Below are 16,550 nucleotides of genomic sequence, written 5' to 3'. Positions count from 1 at the left end.
GCGTTACAGACGTGGGTATGCGTGAGCGTTCCAGACGTTGGTTTGCGTGAGCGTTACAGACGTTGGTTTGCGTGAGCGTGAAAGACGTTGGTCTGCGTGAGCGTTACAGACGTTGGTCTGCGTGAGCGTTACAGACGTTGGTTTGCGTGAGCGTTAAAGATGGTTTGCGTGAGCGCTGCAGACGTGGGTTTGCATGAGCGTGACAGACGTGGGTTTGCGTGAGCGTTACAGACGTTGGTTTGCGTGAGCGTTACAGGCGTGGGTTTGCGTGAGCGTTACAGGCGTGGGTTTGCGTGAGCGTTACAGACGTGGGTTTGCGTGAGAGTCACAGACGTTGGTTTGCGTGAGCGTTACAGACGTGGGTTTGCTTGAGCGTTGCAGACGTAGGGTTTGCGTGAGCGTTGCAGATGTTGGTTTTCGTTAGCGTTACAGACGGTTTGCGTGAGCGTTCCAGACATGGGTTTTGGTGAGCATTACAGACGTGGGCTTGCGTGAGCGTTCCAGACGTTGGTTCACATGAGCTTTCCAGACGTTGGTTTGCGTGAGCGTGACAGACGTTGGTCTGCGTGAGCGTTACAGACGTTGGTTGGCGTGAGCGTTGCAGACGTGGGTTTGCGTGAGCGTTACAGACGTGGGTTTGTGTGAGCGTTACAGACGTGGGTTTGCGTGAGCATTACAGATGTTCATTTGCGTGAGCATTACAGATGTTCATTAGCGTGAGCCTTGCAGACGGTTTACGTGAGCGTTACAGACGTGGGTTTGCGTCAGCGTTACAGACGTGGGTTTGCGTGTGCCTTACAGACGTGGGTTTGCGTGAGCGTTCCAGACGTGGGTTTTGGTGAGCGTTACAGACGTGGGCTTGCGTGAGCGTTACAGACGTTGGTTTGCGTGAGCGTTCCAGACGTTGGTTTGCGTGAGCGTTCCACACGTTGGTTTGCGTGAGCGTGACAGACGTTGGTCTGCGTGAGCGTTACAGACGTTGGCCTGCGTGAGCGTGACAGACGTTATTCTGCGTGAGCGTTACAGACGTTGGTTTGCGTGAGCGTTCCAGACGTTGGTTTGCGTGAGCTTTCCAGACGTTGGTCTGCGTGAGCGTGACAGACGTTGGTCTGCGTGAGCGTTACAGACGTTGGTTTGCGTGAGCTTTACAGACGTTGGTCTGCGTGAGCGTAACAGACGTTGGTTTGCGTGAGCGTTGCAGACGTGGGTTTGCTTGAGCGTTACAGACGTGGGTTTGTGTGAGCGTTACAGACGTGGGTTTGCGTGAGCATACCAGATGTTAATTTGCGTAAGCATTACAGATGTTCATTTGCGTGAGCGTTACAGACGTGGGTTTGCATGAGCGTTACAGGCGTGGGTTTGCGTGAGCGTTACAGACGTTGGTCTGCGTGAGCGTTACAGACGTTGGTTTGCGTGAGCTTTACAGACGTTGGTCTGCGTGAGCGTTACAGACGTTGGTTTGCGTGAGCGTTGCAGACGTGGGTTTGCGTGAGCGTTACAGACGTGGGTTTGTGTGAGCGTTACAGACGTGGGTTTGCGTGAGCATACCAGATGTTCATTTGCGTGAGCATTACAGATGTTCATTTGCGTGAGCGTTACAGACGTGGGTTTGCATGAGCGTTACAGGCGTGGGTTTGCGTGAGCGTTACAGACGTTGGTTTGCGTGAGCGTTGCAGACGTTAGTTTGCGTCAGCGTGACAGACGTGGGTTTGCGTGAGCGTTACAGACGTGGGTATGCGTGAGCGTTCCAGACGTTGGTTTGCGTGAGCGTTACAGGCGTGGGTTTGCGTGAGCGTTACAGACGTGGGTTTGCGTGAGCGTCACAGACGTTGGTTTGCATGAGCGTTACAGACGTTGGTTTGCGTGAGCGTTACAGACGTTGGTCTGCGTGAGCGTTACAGACGTTGGTTTGCGTGAGCGTTACAGACGTTGGTTTGCGTGAGCGTGACAGACGTTGGTCTGCGTGAGCGTTATAGACGTGGGTTTGCGTGAGCGTTAAAGATGGTTTGCGTAAGCGCTGTAGACGTGGGTTTGCATGAGCGTGACAGACGTGGGTTTGCGTGAGCGTTACAGACGTGGGTTTGCGTGAGCGTTACAGGCATGGGTTTGCGTGAGCGTTACAGACGTGGGTTTGCGTGAGCGTTACAGACGTTGGTTTGCGTGAGCATTGCAGACGTTAGTTTGCGTCAGCGTGACAGACGTGGGTTTGTGTGAGCGTTACAGACGTGGGTATGCGTGAGCGTTCCAGACGTTGGTTTGCGTGAGCGTTACAGACGTTGGTTTGCGTGAGCGTTACAGACGTTGGTCTGCGTGAGCGTTACAGACGTTGGTCTGCGTGAGCGTTACAGACGTTGGTTTGCGTGAGCGTTAAAGATGGTTTGCGTGAGCGCTGGAGACGTGGGTTTGCATGAGCGTGACAGACGTGGGTTTGCGTGAGCGTTACAGACGTTGGTTTGCGTGAGCGTTACAGGCGTGGGTTTGCGTGAGCGTTACAGGCGTGGGTTTGCGTGAGCGTTACAGACGTGGGTTTGCGTGAGCGTCACAGACGTTGGTTTGCGTGAGCGTTACAGACGTGGGTTTGCTTGAGCGTTGCAGACGTAGGGTTTGCGTGAGCGTTGCAGATGTTGGTTTTCGTTAGCGTTACAGACGGTTTGCGTGAGCGTTCCAGACGTTGGTTTGCGTGAGCGTGACAGACGTTGGTTCGCATGAGCGTTGCAGACGTGGGTTTGCGTGAGCGTTACAGACGTGGGTTTGTGTGAGCGTTACAGACGTGGGTTTGCGTGAGCATACCAGATGTTCATTTGCGTGAGCATTACAGATGTTCATTTGCGTGAGCGTTACAGGCGTGGGTTTGCGTGAGCGTTACAGACGTTGGTTTGCGTGAGCGTTGCAGACGTTAGTTTGCGTCAGCGTGACAGACGTGGGTTTGCGTGAGCGTTACAGACGTGGGTATGCGTGAGCGTTCCAGACGTTGGTTTGCGTGAGCGTTACAGGCGTGGGTTTGCGTGAGCGTTACAGACGTGGGTTTGCGTGAGCGTCACAGACGTTGGTTTGCATGAGCGTTACAGACGTTGGTTTGCGTGAGCGTTACAGACGTTGGTCTGCGTGAGCGTTACAGACGTTGGTTTGCGTGAGCGTTCCAGACGTTGGTTTGCGTGAGCGTGACAGACGTTGGTCTGCGTGAGCGTTATAGACGTGGGTTTGCGTGAGCGTTAAAGATGGTTTGCGTAAGCGCTGTAGACGTGGGTTTGCATGAGCGTGACAGACGTGGGTTTGCGTGAGCGTTACAGACGTGGGTTTGCGTGAGCGTTACAGGCATGGGTTTGCGTGAGCGTTACAGACGTGGGTTTGCGTGAGCGTCACAGACGTTGGTTTGCGTGAGCGTTGCAGACGTTGGTTCGCGTGAGCGTTACAGACGTGGGTTTGCTTGAGCGTTGCAGACGTAGGGTTTGCGTGAGCGTTGCAGATGTTGGTTTGCGTGAGCGTTCCAGACGGTTTGCGTGAGCGTTCCAGACGTGGGTTTTGGTGAGCGTTACAGACGTGGGCTTGCGTGAGCGTTCCAGACGTTGGTTTGCGTGAGCGTTCCAGACGTTGGTTTGCGTGAGCGTGACAGACGTTGGTCTGCGTGAGCATTACAGACGTTGGTTTGCGTGAGCGTTCCACACGTTGGTTTGCGTGAGCGTGACAGACGTTGGTTTGCGTGAGTGTTACAGACGTTGGTTTGCGTGAGCGTTCCAGACGTGGGTTTTGGTGAGCGTTACAGACGTGGGCTTGCGTGAGCGTTCCAGACGTTGGTTTGCGTGAGCTTTCCAGACGTTGGTTTGCGTGAGCGTGACAGACGTTGGCCTGCGTGAGCGTTACAGATGTTGGTTTGCGTGAGCGTTACAGATGTTGGTCTGCGTGAGCGTTACAGACGTTGGTTTGCGTGAGCGTTACAGACGTGGGTTTGCGTGAGCGTGACAGACGTTGGTTTGCGTGAGTGTTACAGACGTTGGTTTGCGTGAGTGTTACAGACGTTGGTTTGCGTGAGCGTTACCGATGTTGGTCTGCGTGAGCATTACAGATGGTTTGCGTGAGCGTTCCACACGTTGGTTTGCGTGAGCGTGACAGACGTTGGTTTGCGTGAGTGTTACAGACGTTGGTTTGCGTGAGTGTTCCAGACGTGGGTTTTGGTGAGCGTTACAGACGTGGGCTTGCGTGAGCGTTCCAGACGTTGGTTTGCGTGAGCTTTCCAGACGTTGGTTTGCGTGAGCGTGACAGACGTTGGCCTGCGTGAGCGTTACAGACGTTGGTTTGCGTGAGCGTGACAGACGTTGGCCTGCGTGAGCGTTGCAGACGTGGGTTTGCGTGAGCGTTACAGACGTGGGTTTGTGTGACGTGGGTTTGCGTGAGCATTACAGATGTTCATTTGCGTGAGGATTACAGATGTTCATTTGCGTGAGCCTTGCAGACGGATTACGTGAGCGTTACAGACGTGGGTTTGCGTCAGCATTACAGACGTGGGTTTGCGTGAGCGTTCCAGACGTTGGTTTGCGTGAGCGTTACAGACGTTGGTTTGCGTGAGCGTGAAAGACGTTGGTCTGCGTGAGCGTTACAGACGTTGGTCTTCGTGAGCGTTACAGACGTTGGTTTGCGTGAGCGTTAAAGATGGTTTGCGTGAGCGCTGCAGACGTGGGTTTGCATGAGCGTGACAGACGTGGGTTTGCGTGAGCGTTACAGACGTTGGTCTGCGTGAGCGTTACAGACGTTGGTTTGCGTGAGCGTTACAGGCGTGGGTTTGCGTGAGCGTTACAGACGTGGGTTTGCGTGAGCGTCACAGACGTTGGTTTGCGTGAGCGTTACAGACGTGGGTTTGCTTGAGCGTTGCAGACGTAGGGTTTGCGTGAGCGTTGCAGATGTTGGTTTGCGTGAGCGTTCCAGACGGTTTGCGTGAGCGTTCCAGACGTGGGTTTTGGTGAGCGTTACAGACGTGGGCTTGCGTGAGCGTTCCAGACGTTGGTTCGCATGAGCTTTCCAGACGTTGGTTTGCGTGAGCGTGACAGACGTTGGTCTGCGTGAGCGTTACAGACGTTGGTTTGCGTGAGCGTTACAGACATTGGTCTGCGTGAGCGTTACAGACGTTGGTTTGCGTGAGCGTTGCAGACGTGGGTTTGCGTGAGCGTTACAGACGTGGGTTTGTGTGAGCGTTACAGACGTGGGTTTGCGTGAGCATTACAGATGATCATTTGCGTGAGCATTACAGATGTTCATTAGCGTGAGCCTTGCAGACGGTTTACGTGAGCGTTACAGACGTGGGTTTGCGTCAGCGTTACAGACGTGGGTTTGCGTGTGCCTTATAGACGTGGGTTTGCGTGAGCGTTACCGACGTGGGTTTGCGTGACCTTACAGACGTGGGTTTGCGTGAGCGTTACAGATGTTGGTTTGCGTGAGCGTGACAGACGTTGGTCTGCGTGACCGTTACAGACGTTGGTTTGCGTGAGCGTTACAGATGTTCATTTGCGTGAGCCTTGCAGACGGTTTGCATGAGCGTTACAGACGTGGGTTTGCGTGTGCCTTACAGACGAGGGTTTGCGTGAGCATTCCAGACGTTGGTTTGCATGAGTGTTGCAGATGTTGGTTTGCGTGAGCGTTACAGACGTGGGTTTGCGTGAGCGTTACAGGCGTGGGTTTGTGTGAGCGTTACAGACGTGGGTTTGCTTGAGCGTTACAGACGTGGGTTTGCGTGAGCGTTACAGACGTTGGTTTGCGTGAGCGTCACAGACGTTGGTTTGCGTGAGCGTTGCAGACGTTGGTTCGCGTGAGCGTTACAGACGTGGGTTTGCTTGAGCGTTGCAGACGTAGGGTTTGCGTGAGCGTTGCAGATGTTGGTTTGCGTGAGCGTTCCAGACGGTTTGCGTGAGCGTTCCAGACGTGGGTTTTGGTGAGCGTTCCAGACGTGGGCTTGCGTGAGCGTTCCAGACGTTGGTTTGCGTGAGCGTTCCAGACGTTGGTTTGCGTGAGCGTGACAGACGTTGGTCTGCGTGAGCATTACAGACGTTGGTTTGCGTGAGCGTTCCACACGTTGGTTTGCGTGAGCGTGACAGACGTTGGTTTGCGTGAGTGTTACAGACGTTGGTTTGCGTGAGCGTTCCAGACGTGGGTTTTGGTGAGCGTTACAGACGTGGGCTTGCGTGAGCGTTCCAGACGTTGGTTTGCGTGAGCTTTCCAGACGTTGGTTTGCGTGAGCGTGACAGACGTTGGCCTGCGTGAGCGTTACAGATGTTGGTTTGCGTGAGCGTTACAGATGTTGGTCTGCGTGAGCGTTACAGACGTTGGTTTGCGTGAGCGTTACAGACGTGGGTTTGCGTGAGCGTGACAGACGTTGGTTTGCGTGAGTGTTACAGACGTTGGTTTGCGTGAGCGTTACAGACGTTGGTCTTCGTGAGCGTTACAGACGTTGGTTTGCGTGAGCGTTAAAGATGGTTTGCGTGAGCGCTGCAGACGTGGGTTTGCATGAGCGTGACAGACGTGGGTTTGCGTGAGCGTTACAGACGTTGGTCTGCGTGAGCGTTACAGACGTTGGTTTGCGTGAGCGTTACAGGCGTGGGTTTGCGTGAGCGTTACAGACGTGGGTTTGCGTGAGCGTCACAGACGTTGGTTTGCGTGAGCGTTACAGACGTGGGTTTGCTTGAGCGTTGCAGACGTAGGGTTTGCGTGAGCGTTGCAGATGTTGGTTTGCGTGAGCGTTACAGACGGTTTGCGTGAGCGTTCCAGACGTGGGTTTTGGTGAGCGTTACAGACGTGGGCTTGCGTGAGCGTTCCAGACGTTGGTTCGCATGAGCTTTCCAGACGTTGGTTTGCGTGAGCGTGACAGACGTTGGTCTGCGTGAGCGTTACAGACGTTGGTTTGCGTGAGCGTTACAGACATTGGTCTGCGTGAGCGTTACAGACGTTGGTTTGCGTGAGCGTTGCAGACGTGGGTTTGCGTGAGCGTTACAGACGTGGGTTTGTGTGAGCGTTACAGACGTGGGTTTGCGTGAGCATTACAGATGATCATTTGCGTGAGCATTACAGATGTTCATTAGCGTGAGCCTTGCAGACGGTTTACGTGAGCGTTACAGACGTGGGTTTGCGTCAGCGTTACAGACGTGGGTTTGCGTGTGCCTTATAGACGTGGGTTTGCGTGAGCGTTACCGACGTGGGTTTGCGTGACCTTACAGACGTGGGTTTGCGTGAGCGTTACAGATGTTGGTTTGCGTGAGCGTGACAGACGTTGGTCTGCGTGACCGTTACAGACGTTGGTTTGCGTGAGCGTTACAGATGTTCATTTGCGTGAGCCTTGCAGACGGTTTGCATGAGCGTTACAGACGTGGGTTTGCGTGTGCCTTACAGACGAGGGTTTGCGTGAGCATTCCAGACGTTGGTTTGCATGAGTGTTGCAGATGTTGGTTTGCGTGAGCGTTACAGACGTGGGTTTGCGTGAGCGTTACAGACGTGGGTTTGTGTGAGCGTTACAGACGTGGGTTTGCTTGAGCGTTACAGACGTGGGTTTGCGTGAGCGTTACAGACGTTGGTTTGCGTGAGCGTCACAGACGTTGGTTTGCGTGAGCGTTGCAGACGTTGGTTCGCGTGAGCGTTACAGACGTGGGTTTGCTTGAGCGTTGCAGACGTAGGGTTTGCGTGAGCGTTGCAGATGTTGGTTTGCGTGAGCGTTCCAGACGGTTTGCGTGAGCGTTCCAGACGTGGGTTTTGGTGAGCGTTACAGACGTGGGCTTGCGTGAGCGTTCCAGACGTTGGTTTGCGTGAGCGTTCCAGACGTTGGTTTGCGTGAGCGTGACAGACGTTGGTCTGCGTGAGCATTACAGACGTTGGTTTGCGTGAGCGTTCCACACGTTGGTTTGCGTGAGCGTGACAGACGTTGGTTTGCGTGAGTGTTACAGACGTTGGTTTGCGTGAGCGTTCCAGACGTGGGTTTTGGTGAGCGTTACAGACGTGGGCTTGCGTGAGCGTTCCAGACGTTGGTTTGCGTGAGCTTTCCAGACGTTGGTTTGCGTGAGCGTGACAGACGTTGGCCTGCGTGAGCGTTACAGATGTTGGTTTGCGTGAGCGTTACAGATGTTGGTCTGCGTGAGCGTTACAGACGTTGGTTTGCGTGAGCGTTACAGACGTGGGTTTGCGTGAGCGTGACAGACGTTGGTTTGCGTGAGTGTTACAGACGTTGGTTTGCGTGAGTGTTACAGACGTTGGTTTGCGTGAGCGTTACAGATGTTGGTCTGCGTGAGCATTACAGACGGTTTGCGTGAGCGTTCCACACGTTGGTTTGCGTGAGCGTGACAGACGTTGGTTTGCGTGAGTGTTACAGACGTTGGTTTGCGTGAGCGTTCCAGACGTGGGTTTTGGTGAGCGTTACAGACGTGGGCTTGCGTGAGCGTTCCAGACGTTGGTTTGCGTGAGCTTTCCAGACGTTGGTTTGCGTGAGCGTGACAGACGTTGGCCTGCGTGAGCGTTACAGACGTTGGTTTGCGTGAGCGTGACAGACGTTGGCCTGCGTGAGCGTTGCAGACGTGGGTTTGCGTGAGCGTTACAGACGTGGGTTTGTGTGACGTGGGTTTGCGTGAGCATTACAGATGTTCATTTGCGTGAGGATTACAGATGTTCATTTGCGTGAGCCTTGCAGACGGTTTACGTGAGCGTTACAGACGTGGGTTTGCGTCAGCATTACAGACGTGGGTTTGCGTGAGCGTTCCAGACGTTGGTTTGCGTGAGCGTTACAGACGTTGGTTTGCGTGAGCGTGAAAGACGTTGGTCTGCGTGAGCGTTACAGACGTTGGTCTTCGTGAGCGTTACAGACGTTGGTTTGCGTGAGCGTTAAAGATGGTTTGCGTGAGCGCTGCAGACGTGGGTTTGCATGAGCGTGACAGACGTGGGTTTGCGTGAGCGTTACAGACGTTGGTCTGCGTGAGCGTTACAGACGTTGGTTTGCGTGAGCGTTACAGGCGTGGGTTTGCGTGAGCGTTACAGACGTGGGTTTGCGTGAGCGTCACAGACGTTGGTTTGCGTGAGCGTTACAGACGTGGGTTTGCTTGAGCGTTGCAGACGTAGGGTTTGCGTGAGCGTTGCAGATGTTGGTTTGCGTGAGCGTTACAGACGGTTTGCGTGAGCGTTCCAGACGTGGGTTTTGGTGAGCGTTACAGACGTGGGCTTGCGTGAGCGTTCCAGACGTTGGTTCGCATGAGCTTTCCAGACGTTGGTTTGCGTGAGCGTGACAGACGTTGGTCTGCGTGAGCGTTACAGACGTTGGTTTGCGTGAGCGTTACAGACATTGGTCTGCGTGAGCGTTACAGACGTTGGTTTGCGTGAGCGTTGCAGACGTGGGTTTGCGTGAGCGTTACAGACGTTGGTTTGCGTGAGCGTGACAGACGTTGGCCTGCGTGAGCGTTACAGATGTTGGTTTGCGTGAGCGTTACAGATGTTGGTCTGCGTGAGCGTTACAGACGTTGGTTTGCGTGAGCGTTACAGACGTGGGTTTGCGTGAGCGTGACAGACGTTGGTTTGCGTGAGTGTTACAGACGTTGGTTTGCGTGAGCGTTACAGACGTTGGTCTTCGTGAGCGTTACAGACGTTGGTTTGCGTGAGCGTTAAAGATGGTTTGCGTGAGCGCTGCAGACGTGGGTTTGCATGAGCGTGACAGACGTGGGTTTGCGTGAGCGTTACAGACGTTGGTCTGCGTGAGCGTTACAGACGTTGGTTTGCGTGAGCGTTACAGGCGTGGGTTTGCGTGAGCGTTACAGACGTGGGTTTGCGTGAGCGTCACAGACGTTGGTTTGCGTGAGCGTTACAGACGTGGGTTTGCTTGAGCGTTGCAGACGTAGGGTTTGCGTGAGCGTTGCAGATGTTGGTTTGCGTGAGCGTTACAGACGGTTTGCGTGAGCGTTCCAGACGTGGGTTTTGGTGAGCGTTACAGACGTGGGCTTGCGTGAGCGTTCCAGACGTTGGTTCGCATGAGCTTTCCAGACGTTGGTTTGCGTGAGCGTGACAGACGTTGGTCTGCGTGAGCGTTACAGACGTTGGTTTGCGTGAGCGTTACAGACATTGGTCTGCGTGAGCGTTACAGACGTTGGTTTGCGTGAGCGTTGCAGACGTGGGTTTGCGTGAGCGTTACAGACGTGGGTTTGTGTGAGCGTTACAGACGTGGGTTTGCGTGAGCATTACAGATGATCATTTGCGTGAGCATTACAGATGTTCATTAGCGTGAGCCTTGCAGACGGTTTACGTGAGCGTTACAGACGTGGGTTTGCGTCAGCGTTACAGACGTGGGTTTGCGTGTGCCTTATAGACGTGGGTTTGCGTGAGCGTTACCGACGTGGGTTTGCGTGACCTTACAGACGTGGGTTTGCGTGAGCGTTACAGATGTTGGTTTGCGTGAGCGTGACAGACGTTGGTCTGCGTGACCGTTACAGACGTTGGTTTGCGTGAGCGTTACAGATGTTCATTTGCGTGAGCCTTGCAGACGGTTTGCATGAGCGTTACAGACGTGGGTTTGCGTGTGCCTTACAGACGAGGGTTTGCGTGAGCATTCCAGACGTTGGTTTGCATGAGTGTTGCAGATGTTGGTTTGCGTGAGCGTTACAGACGTGGGTTTGCGTGAGCGTTACAGACGTGGGTTTGTGTGAGCGTTACAGACGTGGGTTTGCTTGAGCGTTACAGACGTGGGTTTGCGTGAGCGTTACAGACGTTGGTTTGCGTGAGCGTCACAGACGTTGGTTTGCGTGAGCGTTGCAGACGTTGGTTCGCGTGAGCGTTACAGACGTGGGTTTGCTTGAGCGTTGCAGACGTAGGGTTTGCGTGAGCGTTGCAGATGTTGGTTTGCGTGAGCGTTCCAGACGGTTTGCGTGAGCGTTCCAGACGTGGGTTTTGGTGAGCGTTACAGACGTGGGCTTGCGTGAGCGTTCCAGACGTTGGTTTGCGTGAGCGTTCCAGACGTTGGTTTGCGTGAGCGTGACAGACGTTGGTCTGCGTGAGCATTACAGACGTTTGTTTGCGTGAGCGTTCCACACGTTGGTTTGCGTGAGCGTGACAGACGTTGGTTTGCGTGAGTGTTACAGACGTTGGTTTGCGTGAGCGTTCCAGACGTGGGTTTTGGTGAGCGTTACAGACGTGGGCTTGCGTGAGCGTTCCAGACGTTGGTTTGCGTGAGCTTTCCAGACGTTGGTTTGCGTGAGCGTGACAGACGTTGGCCTGCGTGAGCGTTACAGATGTTGGTTTGCGTGAGCGTTACAGATGTTGGTCTGCGTGAGCGTTCCAGACGTTGGGTTGCGTGAGCGTTACAGACGTGGGTTTGCGTGAGCGTGACAGACGTTGGTTTGCGTGAGTGTTACAGACGTTGGTTTGCGTGAGCGTTACAGACGTTGGTCTTCGTGAGCGTTACAGACGTTGGTTTGCGTGAGCGTTAAAGATGGTTTGCGTGAGCGCTGCAGACGTGGGTTTGCATGAGCGTGACAGACGTGGGTTTGCGTGAGCGTTACAGACGTTGGTCTGCGTGAGCGTTACAGACGTTGGTTTGCGTGAGCGTTACAGGCGTGGGTTTGCGTGAGCGTTACAGACGTGGGTTTGCGTGAGCGTCACAGACGTTGGTTTGCGTGAGCGTTACAGACGTGGGTTTGCTTGAGCGTTGCAGACGTAGGGTTTGCGTGAGCGTTGCAGATGTTGGTTTGCGTGAGCGTTACAGACGGTTTGCGTGAGCGTTCCAGACGTGGGTTTTGGTGAGCGTTACAGACGTGGGCTTGCGTGAGCGTTCCAGACGTTGGTTCGCATGAGCTTTCCAGACGTTGGTTTGCGTGAGCGTGACAGACGTTGGTCTGCGTGAGCGTTACAGACGTTGGTTTGCGTGAGCGTTACAGACATTGGTCTGCGTGAGCGTTACAGACGTTGGTTTGCGTGAGCGTTGCAGACGTGGGTTTGCGTGAGCGTTACAGACGTGGGTTTGTGTGAGCGTTACAGACGTGGGTTTGCGTGAGCATTACAGATGATCATTTGCGTGAGCATTACAGATGTTCATTAGCGTGAGCCTTGCAGACGGTTTACGTGAGCGTTACAGACGTGGGTTTGCGTCAGCGTTACAGACGTGGGTTTGCGTGTGCCTTATAGACGTGGGTTTGCGTGAGCGTTACCGACGTGGGTTTGCGTGACCTTACAGACGTGGGTTTGCGTGAGCGTTACAGATGTTGGTTTGCGTGAGCGTGACAGACGTTGGTCTGCGTGACCGTTACAGACGTTGGTTTGCGTGAGCGTTACAGATGTTCATTTGCGTGAGCCTTGCAGACGGTTTGCATGAGCGTTACAGACGTGGGTTTGCGTGTGCCTTACAGACGAGGGTTTGCGTGAGCATTCCAGACGTTGGTTTGCATGAGTGTTGCAGATGTTGGTTTGCGTGAGCGTTACAGACGTCGGTTTGCATGAGCGTTACAGACGTGGGTTTGCGTGTGCCTTACAGACGAGGGTTTGCGTGAGCATTCCAGACGTTGGTTTGCATGAGTGTTGCAGATGTTGGTTTGCGTGAGCGTTACAGACGTGGGTTTGCGTGAGCGTTACAGACGTGGGTTTGTGTGAGCGTTACAGACGTGGGTTTGCTTGAGCGTTACAGACGTGGGTTTGCGTGAGCGTTACAGACGTTGGTTTGCGTGAGCGTCACAGACGTTGGTTTGCGTGAGCGTTGCAGACGTTGGTTCGCGTGAGCGTTACAGACGTGGGTTTGCTTGAGCGTTGCAGACGTAGGGTTTGCGTGAGCGTTGCAGATGTTGGTTTGCGTGAGCGTTCCAGACGGTTTGCGTGAGCGTTCCAGACGTGGGTTTTGGTGAGCGTTACAGACGTGGGCTTGCGTGAGCGTTCCAGACGTTGGTTTGCGTGAGCGTTCCAGACGTTGGTTTGCGTGAGCGTGACAGACGTTGGTCTGCGTGAGCATTACAGACGTTGGTTTGCGTGAGCGTTCCACACGTTGGTTTGCGTGAGCGTGACAGACGTTGGTTTGCGTGAGTGTTACAGACGTTGGTTTGCGTGAGCGTTCCAGACGTGGGTTTTGGTGAGCGTTACAGACGTGGGCTTGCGTGAGCGTTCCAGACGTGGGTTTTGGTGAGCGTGACAGACGTTGGCCTGCGTGAGCGTTACAGATGTTGGTTTGCGTGAGCGTTCCAGACGTTGGTTTGCGTGAGCGTGACAGACGTTGGTCTGCGTGAGCATTACAGACGTTGGTTTGCGTGAGCGTTCCACACGTTGGTTTGCGTGAGCGTGACAGACGTTGGTTTGCGTGAGTGTTACAGACGTTGGTTTGCGTGAGCGTTCCAGACGTGGGTTTTGGTGAGCGTTACAGACGTGGGCTTGCGTGAGCGTTCCAGACGTGGGTTTTGGTGAGCGTGACAGACGTTGGCCTGCGTGAGCGTTACAGATGTTGGTTTGCGTGAGCGTTACAGATGTTGGTCTGCGTGAGCGTTCCAGACGTTGGGTTGCGTGAGCGTTACAGACGTGGGTTTGCGTGAGCGTGACAGACGTTGGTTTGCGTGAGTGTTACAGACGTTGGTTTGCGTGAGCGTTACAGACGTTGGTCTTCGTGAGCGTTACAGACGTTGGTTTGCGTGAGCGTTAAAGATGGTTTGCGTGAGCGCTGCAGACGTGGGTTTGCATGAGCGTGACAGACGTGGGTTTGCGTGAGCGTTACAGACGTTGGTCTGCGTGAGCGTTACAGACGTTGGTTTGCGTGAGCGTTACAGGCGTGGGTTTGCGTGAGCGTTACAGACGTGGGTTTGCGTGAGCGTCACAGACGTTGGTTTGCGTGAGCGTTACAGACGTGGGTTTGCTTGAGCGTTGCAGACGTAGGGTTTGCGTGAGCGTTGCAGATGTTGGTTTGCGTGAGCGTTACAGACGGTTTGCGTGAGCGTTCCAGACGTGGGTTTTGGTGAGCGTTACAGACGTGGGCTTGCGTGAGCGTTCCAGACGTTGGTTCGCATGAGCTTTCCAGACGTTGGTTTGCGTGAGCGTGACAGACGTTGGTCTGCGTGAGCGTTACAGACGTTGGTTTGCGTGAGCGTTACAGACATTGGTCTGCGTGAGCGTTACAGACGTTGGTTTGCGTGAGCGTTGCAGACGTGGGTTTGCGTGAGCGTTACAGACGTGGGTTTGTGTGAGCGTTACAGACGTGGGTTTGCGTGAGCATTACAGATGATCATTTGCGTGAGCATTACAGATGTTCATTAGCGTGAGCCTTGCAGACGGTTTACGTGAGCGTTACAGACGTGGGTTTGCGTCAGCGTTACAGACGTGGGTTTGCGTGTGCCTTATAGACGTGGGTTTGCGTGAGCGTTACCGACGTGGGTTTGCGTGACCTTACAGACGTGGGTTTGCGTGAGCGTTACAGATGTTGGTTTGCGTGAGCGTGACAGACGTTGGTCTGCGTGACCGTTACAGACGTTGGTTTGCGTGAGCGTTACAGATGTTCATTTGCGTGAGCCTTGCAGACGGTTTGCATGAGCGTTACAGACGTGGGTTTGCGTGTGCCTTACAGACGAGGGTTTGCGTGAGCATTCCAGACGTTGGTTTGCATGAGTGTTGCAGATGTTGGTTTGCGTGAGCGTTACAGACGTGGGTTTGCATGAGCATCACAGACGTTGGTTTGCGTGAGCGTTGCAGACGTTGGCCTGCGTGAGCGTTACAGACGTTGGTTTGCGTGAGCGTTCCAGACGTTGGTTTGCGTGAGCTTTCCAGACGTTGGTTTGTGTGAGCGTGACAGACGTTGGCCTGCGTGAGCGTTACAGATGTTGGTTTGCGTGAGCGTTACAGATGTTGGTCTGCGTGAGCGTTACAGACGTTGGTTTGCGTGAGCGTTACAGACGTGGGTTTGCGTGAGCGTGACAGACGTTGGTTTGCGTGAGTGTTACAGACGTTGGTTTGCGTGAGTGTTACAGACGTTGGTTTGCGTGAGCGTTACAGATGTTGGTCTGCGTGAGCGTTACAGACGGTTTGCGTGAGCGTTCCACACGTTGGTTTGCGTGAGCGTGACAGACGTTGGTTTGCGTGAGTGTTACAGACGTTGGTTTGCGTGAGCGTTCCAGACGTGGGTTTTGGTGAGCGTTACAGACGTGGGCTTGCGTGAGCGTTCCAGACGTTGGTTTGCGTGAGCTTTCCAGACGTTGGTTTGCGTGAGCGTGACAGACGTTGGCCTGCGTGAGCGTTACAGACGTTGGTTTGCGTGAGCGTGACAGACGTTGGCCTGCGTGAGCGTTGCAGACGTGGGTTTGCGTGAGCGTTACAGACGTGGGTTTGTGTGACGTGGGTTTGCGTGAGCATTACAGATGTTCATTTGCGTGAGGATTACAGATGTTCATTTGCGTGAGCCTTGCAGACGGTTTACGTGAGCGTTACAGACGTGGGTTTGCGTCAGCATTACAGACGAGGGTTTGCGTGAGCGTTCCAGACGTTGGTTTGCGTGAGCGTTACAGACATTGGTCTGCGTGAGCGTTACAGACGTTGGTTTGCGTGAGCGTTGCAGACGTGGGTTTGCGTGAGCGTTACAGACGTTGGTTTGCGTGAGCGTGACAGACGTTGGCCTGCGTGAGCGTTACAGATGTTGGTTTGCGTGAGCGTTACAGATGTTGGTCTGCGTGAGCGTTACAGACGTTGGTTTGCGTGAGCGTTACAGACGTGGGTTTGCGTGAGCGTGACAGACGTTGGTTTGCGTGAGTGTTACAGACGTTGGTTTGCGTGAGCGTTACAGACGTTGGTCTTCGTGAGCGTTACAGACGTTGGTTTGCGTGAGCGTTAAAGATGGTTTGCGTGAGCGCTGCAGACGTGGGTTTGCATGAGCGTGACAGACGTGGGTTTGCGTGAGCGTTACAGACGTTGGTCTGCGTGAGCGTTACAGACGTTGGTTTGCGTGAGCGTTACAGGCGTGGGTTTGCGTGAGCGTTACAGACGTGGGTTTGCGTGAGCGTCACAGACGTTGGTTTGCGTGAGCGTTACAGACGTGGGTTTGCTTGAGCGTTGCAGACGTAGGGTTTGCGTGAGCGTTGCAGATGTTGGTTTGCGTGAGCGTTACAGACGGTTTGCGTGAGCGTTCCAGACGTGGGTTTTGGTGAGCGTTACAGACGTGGGCTTGCGTGAGCGTTCCAGACGTTGGTTCGCATGAGCTTTCCAGACGTTGGTTTGCGTGAGCGTGACAGACGTTGGTCTGCGTGAGCGTTACAGACGTTGGTTTGCGTGAGCGTTACAGACATTGGTCTGCGTGAGCGTTACAGACGTTGGTTTGCGTGAGTGTTGCAGACGTGGGTTTGCGTGAGCGTTACAGACGTGGGTTTGTGTGAGCGTTACAGACGTGGGTTTGCGTGAGCATTACAGATGATCATTTGCGTGAGCATTACAGATGTTCATTAGCGTGAGCCTTGCAGACGGTTTACGTGAGCGTTACAGACGTGGGTTTGCGTCAGCGTTACAGACGTGGGTTTGCGTGTGCCTTATAGACGTGGGTTTGCGTGAGCGTTACCGACGTGGGTTTGCGTGACCTTACAGACGTGGGTTTGCGTGAG

The sequence above is a fragment of the Telmatherina bonti genome (genome assembly GCF_933228915.1).
Source record: "Telmatherina bonti genome assembly, chromosome: 4".
In the NCBI taxonomy this organism is placed as follows: domain Eukaryota; kingdom Metazoa; phylum Chordata; class Actinopteri; order Atheriniformes; family Telmatherinidae; genus Telmatherina; species Telmatherina bonti.
The sequence above is the reverse complement of the archived record's forward strand: the minus strand, read 5'-3'. Positions refer to the sequence as shown.